The 6,731-nt window shown below is 45.9% G+C and overlaps 1 protein-coding gene across 1 annotated transcript in view; it reads right to left on the bottom strand.

Annotated features, from left to right (window-relative positions):
- Positions 1–2,915: 2,915 nt before the first annotated feature.
- TIMM44 (translocase of inner mitochondrial membrane 44) overlaps positions 2,916–6,731 on the bottom strand; it is a 65,003-nt gene continuing 61,187 nt past the window's right edge. Inside the window, exon 14 of the transcript XR_012642661.1 lies at positions 2,916–4,495. The gene's annotated coding sequence lies outside the window, so the exon portion shown is untranslated. The remainder of the gene's footprint in view (positions 4,496–6,731) is intronic.

Genomic DNA, 6,731 nt, shown 5'->3' with positions numbered 1-6,731 from the left:
ACATGCTGCTGACCACGCTGTGTGCCAGCTTGATCTGCTGACCCAAGTATTCGCCTGCCCAGGGCCCGGGTGCAGCTTTGCACTGGGCTGCTCTTTCCTGTCCAGACAAGCAGGCCTCTTTTCACAGGGCTCAACATCTACAATATAAACTGAGGGCGGGGGGGCGGGGGGGAACAGCACTGAGTGAGGCACCACCCACAGGTTCTGTCCTGTGCTGGTGTCCAAGGAAGCAGCAGTTCCCAGCCAGTGAAGCGCTCACCTGTGCCCAGCCACCAAATGCATGTAGGAAGAGTATAGCCAGCACAACTGACATCCAGGGGAGGCTCAAATGAGCTAAGCTGTGCAGGGGAACCAGCTGAAGGGGCCTCATGGTGCATCCGTAGGTCTGGAAAGCCTGTGCTGTGGAGCCCAGAACTGCTGGGCCTGTTACTGCAAGGAGTCCCAGGGTTCAGTCCCACTGCCAGGAATGTCCCTGCTGGGCTCCTAGTCACATTCCTTTGTACAGGGCAGGCTGGGCTGCCCCAAGGGCCTTTCCTAGTGATGCACAAATGTGTCACTGAGAAACCAGCATCTTGGCTGCCCTCCCCTAGTGCTTTTGGCTCAGCATCCAGCGCTGAAGCCAGTGGAATCACTGCAAGCTGCTAGAGCAGACCTGGGCCAAAGCCACTCCCTGCAGCAGACAGGAGCCACGCTCCGTAAGAGTCAGCTTCTTTGAAGGGCAGTGGCCTTGCAGCAGGGCAGAGCATTCTGGGATATTCCAGCCCTATGGGGGCAGGGCAACGTGCCATCTAGCCCAGTAGCCCTTCCTCCCAATGCCCAGTTGCAGACGCTCAAGTGACTCATTCACTGTCAGCCAGTCCCAGCCTCTGGCTGTGAGAGGTTTAGGGACATCCAGAGTATGGGCTCATGTCCCTGTCTGTTTCAGCTATTAGCCATGGATGGACCTGCTCTTTGTGAACAGTGCACATTCTTTTTTAAACCTACTTACTCTTTTGGCCTTCCCAACATCTCCTGGCAAGGAGTTCTGCAAGTGGACTGAGCTGTGTAAAGAAAGAACTCCTTATGTTTGTGTTACACCTGCTGCCTGTAAATTTCATTTAATGACACCCATAGTAGTTCTGGTGTTATGTGATGGGTAAAGAACATTTCCTTATTCACATTCTCCACACCAGCCATGATTTTATAACTTGTTAGATCCCCTCTTGGTCATTTCTTTTCCAAGTGGGCCAGCCCCACTTTTCCCTCGCTCCTTGGATGGAAGCTGTTCTGTCCCCCTAAGAGCTTTTGTTAGTCTTCTCTGTAATTGTTCCAATTCTAATATGTCTTTTGAGACAGGGTAAACAGAACTGTGTGGTGTAGTCCTGGTGTGGCTGTACCATGGATTTACACAGGCCATGTCTAAACTTAAAAAAAACTTTGAAAAGGCCATGCTAATGGCCAAATTGAAGAATACTCGTCTACATGGGGGTCCTTTTCGAAAGGACCCCGCCATCGTCGAAATCCCCTTAGTCCTATCAGCTGATAGGAATAAGGGGATTTCAAAGTTGGCAGGGTCCTTTCAAAAAGGACCCCCCCCCAATCTGGCTGAGCTGCAGGCGAGCGAACAGCAGCACATTTGAAGTGCTGTGGCCGGTGGCAGGCTAACGAGGCACTGAATATTCAATTCAGTGCCTCATTAGTATTCTTTGATTTGGCCATTAGCATGGCCATTTCAAAGTGTTCTGTAAGTGTAGATGTAGCCATAATGGCATTAGGAAATTTGCCATCTTATTGCCTAGCCCTTTCCTAATGGTTCCTAATGGTCACTTTGCTGCTGCTGCAGCAGCAGACACAGCAGAGGGATAGCTCAGTGGCTTGATCATGGCCCTGGTAACGCCAGAATTGTGAGCTCAGCCCTTGAGAGGGCCACATAGAGATGGGGGTAAGAAAAAGGATGGTGCTTGGCCCTGCTAAGAGGGCAGGGGACTGGACTCAATGACCTCCCAAAGTCCTTTCCAGCCTTTTGAGATGTGTGTATCTCCATATTTTCAGAGAGCTATCCACAACGACTCCAACCCTCCTTGAGTAGTAACAAGTAATTCAGACCCCATCATTTAGACTGCCCCCTCCTCCAATCCCTCAATTTCACTGAGATCTGATTTCATGGGCCATGATATGGTTTCCACAGCTGTGAATCTGGATAGGCCCTATTTATGAACACGTTAAATAGCAGCGGTTCCAGTATGGATCCTGGGGTGATCCTGCTGTTGACCACTCTCCAGTCTGAAAACTTTCTTTCAGCCCTCTGGTCCCTACCTTTTAATGAGTTCCTGATCCAAAAGAGCCCTCCCCTCTTACCCCATGGCAGCTCACTTTGCTCCAGTTTTTGCTGAAGGACCTTGTCAAAGGTTTACTCAAAGCCTGCCTGCTCTCTCCCCACTGGATCCCCGTATTCATGTATGTTGGCCCCCAAAGGGATCCTGAGGTTGGTGAGGCCTGATTCTCCTTTACAAATGCCATCTTCAGTCTTCACCAACAACCTGGATTAATCTGGGTGTCTGACCATTCTCTTCTTTACTATATTGTCAACCAATTTGCCCGGTTCTGAAGTTAGGCCTGTAATTATCAAGATGATCTGTACAGCCTTTTTTAAAAACTGGCATCACATAGGCTACCTATTGGTCCTCTGGTCAAAAGGCTGATTTAAGGTGGTTGGTTACACAGCATTGCATATTTGAGACGTGGACTCTAGGACTCTTGTGTGATACTACCTGCTCCTCTACCACAGAGGTAGCCGTGTTAGTATGTAGCTCCGAGAACAAGAAGCCTTGTGGCACCTTATAGATTAACAGATATGAAAGCTTATGCTCCAAAATATCTGTTAGTCTATAAGGTGCCACAAGACTTCTTATTGTTCTCTACCTGCTCCTGGTAACTGATTACTATTTATAAATTTGTTCCAAAATTGCCTTTCAACACTTCAATCTAGGACAGTTCCTCTGATTTGATGCCTAAAAGGAATGGTTTGGGTGCAAGAATCTCACACTCTCTGCAGTGAACACCAATGGCTTGTCCACAACCCCTTTGTTTTCTTTGCTGCTTTAGCAACTTGCTTGTCCAGTGGCCTCAGTGGGGCAGATTTCCTGCTTCTGGTATACTTAAAAAAAATCACTGTTAGTTTGTGTGTCTTGTGCTAATTGCTCTTAACATTTTTGACTGCCTAATTATACGTTTCTACTTTATTGACCTGAGTTTATGCTTCTATTTTTCCTAACTACGTTTTGACTTCCACTTGTTAAAAATTGTCTTTTTGTCTCTAGCCCTATGAATCCCTCTAATACTGTTGTTTAGCCACTGGGGCATTTTATGTTCCTCTTCTTTTTTATCTGGGGAGCAGACAACTTGAGGCTCTCTCATGGTGTTTTTAGTATGTTTCATGCAGCTTTCACTCCTGTGCCTGTTCTTTTAATTTCTATGTAACTAGCTTCCCCAGTTCTGTATAGTTCTCTTTTTTGAAGGTCCATGTTGCTGAGGGATGGGGAGTCTTTGCTACTTCCCCCACCCCACCCCAAACATATTCAATTTAATTACATTGTGGTCAGTGTTTTCAAGCAGTTCAGCTACATTCATCTCATGGATGGAGACTCCCGGGAGCTACTTAGGGTTAACTCAGGAGATCGAAGGTCACGTGCCACCAAACAAGCAGGAAGGACTGTCAGGAGGTACAAATCATCCATGTCCAGCACTGGCTGGTTCCCTGGGGCGAGCAGCAGACCACAGGGGCTGGTTCATTAGACTCTCTGCTGAGTGAGCTGCACTTGGTGATCCTGCTCTCCTGCCTCTTCTTTAAAATGCTGTGTGTAATCATTAGGGGCATGGGGCATTTACAGCAGCCCCTCTGCACATACTCCAGTGCCTCATTGCCAATATATCTGCAGAACCATTTATGAACAGATTCCTGGCACCCCTGCATTGCTACTAGGGCTTGGCTGGGATCACCATGCTGGAGTTCTCTCCATCAACACCAGTGCCTCAGCACCACTGCTAGGTGCTGTTGCACAGATGGGGCTCAGCTCTTTGTGTTTCTCACTGTTTGCCATGGTACGTGGGGACGTGCCCAAGTGTAGCACCTGGGCATGCCATTATAGCCAGAACACAGCACTCAGGTGCATCCAAGCATGGCTGGTGGAACGTGCAGCCACTTGCTTAGTATGGGGAACCAAAGCAGCTTAGATAAGGATCCTGGACTTGAGCAAGTGCAGACAAGAGGAGATGTGTCCTGTCCAGCAGCAGGAAGTCAAACAGGAGGTTCTAGAGGTGGCTCTGCAGGAGGCAGAGCAGTGTTAGGACTAGGCGGGTTCTCTGATTTTACTAAAGCTCCTTGTTCAGTGCTGGACAAAAGCTTCACAACAGCCAGGTACAGCCTTGTATACAGCAACGAGCACGGCAAAGGGCTGGCCAACAGGCACACAGGCAGGAGTTAACTCCAGAAAAAAGGGAATCTCCCACAGAAACACTGAAAAGGAAACAAAAGCCTGTTATCTGAAATGTTCACAATGTTTCTGACAAATCAGCTCCCTGCTGGGCCAGCCAAATGTTTTAGCTTTCCCGTCACTAAGCAGGAACATCCAAACACAGGAAAATGTTTCACAAAAGCTTTGAAAAAACTCCCAAGGAACCACAGCAGCGCCAGCAAAATGCAGCCCCCAGTTAATGCGGATGGACTGGGAGGCAAAAGTAAATCAGTTTCTTAGATGTCTATACACAAATGCAAGTAGTATGGGTAATAAGCAGGAAGAACTTGACATCCTAACACACACAACTATGACCTAACTGGTATGACAGAAACGTGGTGGGATAATATCTGATTGGAATAGAAAGGTACAGCCTACTCAGGAAAGACAGGAAGGATAAACAGGGAGCAGGTGTTGCCTTATATATCAAAAATGTGCACACCTGGACTGAGGTGGAGATGGATGCAGGAGACAAAGATGTTGCGAGTTTCTCAGTTAGGTTAAAAGGGGTAAAAAACAAGAGTGATGTTGTGATATGGGTCTGCTACAGACCATTTAGCCAGGTAGAAGAGGTGGTTTAGAGGCTCTCTCTAAACAATCAACAAAATTATCCAAAACACAGGATTTGGTGGTGATGGGGGACTTCAACTATCCAGACGTACATTGGGAAACTAACACAGCGAGGCACAGAATATCCGGAAAGTCCTTGGACTGCATGGATGACAATTTTTTATTTCAAAAGTTAGAAAAAGCAACTGGGGGCGGGGGGAGTAGTTCTAGATTTGATTTTAACGAATAGCTGAGAATTTGAAAGTGGAAGGTAGCTTGGGAGAAAGTGACCATGAAATCAGAATTCATGATTCTAAGAAATAGTGAAAGAGAATACAGCAAAGCAGAGCCAGTGGATTTCAGAAAAGCAAATTTTGGTAAACTCAGAGAACTGGTAGTTAAGGTACCATGGGAAGCAAGATTAAGAGAAAAAACAACTAAAGAGAGTTGGCAGTTCTGCAAAGGGACATTATGAAGGGCCCAAAAGCAAGCTATCCCGCTGCATAGGAAAGAAAGTATGGTAAAACACTGCCGTGGCTTAGCCAGGAGCTCTTGCAGGATCTCAAAATCAAAAAGGAGTCATATAAAAAGTGGAAATTATGGGAACTTATAAAAGAGGAATATAAGCAAAACAATACATGTATGCAGGGCCAAGATTAGAAAGGTCAACGCACAAAACAAGTTTAAACTAGCTAGAGACATGAAGGGTAACAAAAAGTCATTCTATAAAATATATTAGAAGCAAGAGGAAGACCAAGAACAGGGTAGGCCCACTACTCAGTGAGAAGGGAGAAACAATATAAAGAAACCTGGAAATGGCAGAAGTGATAAATGACTTCGTTTCGGTCTTCACCAAGAAGGCTGATGCAGAAGTGCCTAACATAATGCATGCTAGGGGGAAGGGTGTAGGTTAAAAGGGTATAATACAAAAAGAACGAGTTAAGAATTACTTAGAAAAATTAGCTGTCTTCATGTCCCCAGAGCCTGATGAAATACATCCTAGAATGCTTAAGGAACTGACAGAGGAGGTTTCTGAGCCTTTAACTATCTTTCAAAAGTCCTGGAAGTTGGGAGAGATACCAGAAGACTGGAAAAGGGCAAACATAGTGCCCATCTATAAAAAAGGAAAAAAGAACAACCCAGGAAACTACAGACCAGTCAGTTTAACTTCTATGCTGGGAAAGATAATGGAGCAAATAATTAAGGAATTCATCTGCAAACATCTGGAAGAAAACAAGGTGATAGGTAACAGCCAGCATGATTTTGTAAAGAACAAATCATGCCAGACCAATCTGATAACCTTTTTTTTGACAGGATAACAAGCCTCGTGTGTAAGGGAGAAGCAGTAGATGTGGTATACCTAGACTTTAATAAGGCATTTGACATGGTCCCACATGATCTTCTCATCAATAAACTAAGCAAATACAACTTAGATGGGGCCACTACAAGGTGGGTGCATAACTGGCTGGATAACCGTTCTCAGAGAGTAGTTATTAATTGTTCTCAATCCTGCTGGAAGGGCAGAACAAGTGGGGTTCCACAGGGATCTGTTTTGGAAATGGTTCTATTCAATATCTTCATCAACGATTTAGATACTAGCATAGAGAGTACGCTTATTAAGTTTGCAGATGATACCAAGCTGGGAGGGGTTGCAACTGCTCTGGAGGATAAGCTCATAATTCAAAATGA

This window comes from Carettochelys insculpta, chromosome 27 (genome assembly GCF_033958435.1).
Source record: "Carettochelys insculpta isolate YL-2023 chromosome 27, ASM3395843v1, whole genome shotgun sequence".
Lineage (NCBI taxonomy): Eukaryota > Metazoa > Chordata > Testudines > Carettochelyidae > Carettochelys > Carettochelys insculpta.
The sequence above is the reverse complement of the archived record's forward strand: the minus strand, read 5'-3'. Positions and strand labels throughout refer to the sequence as shown.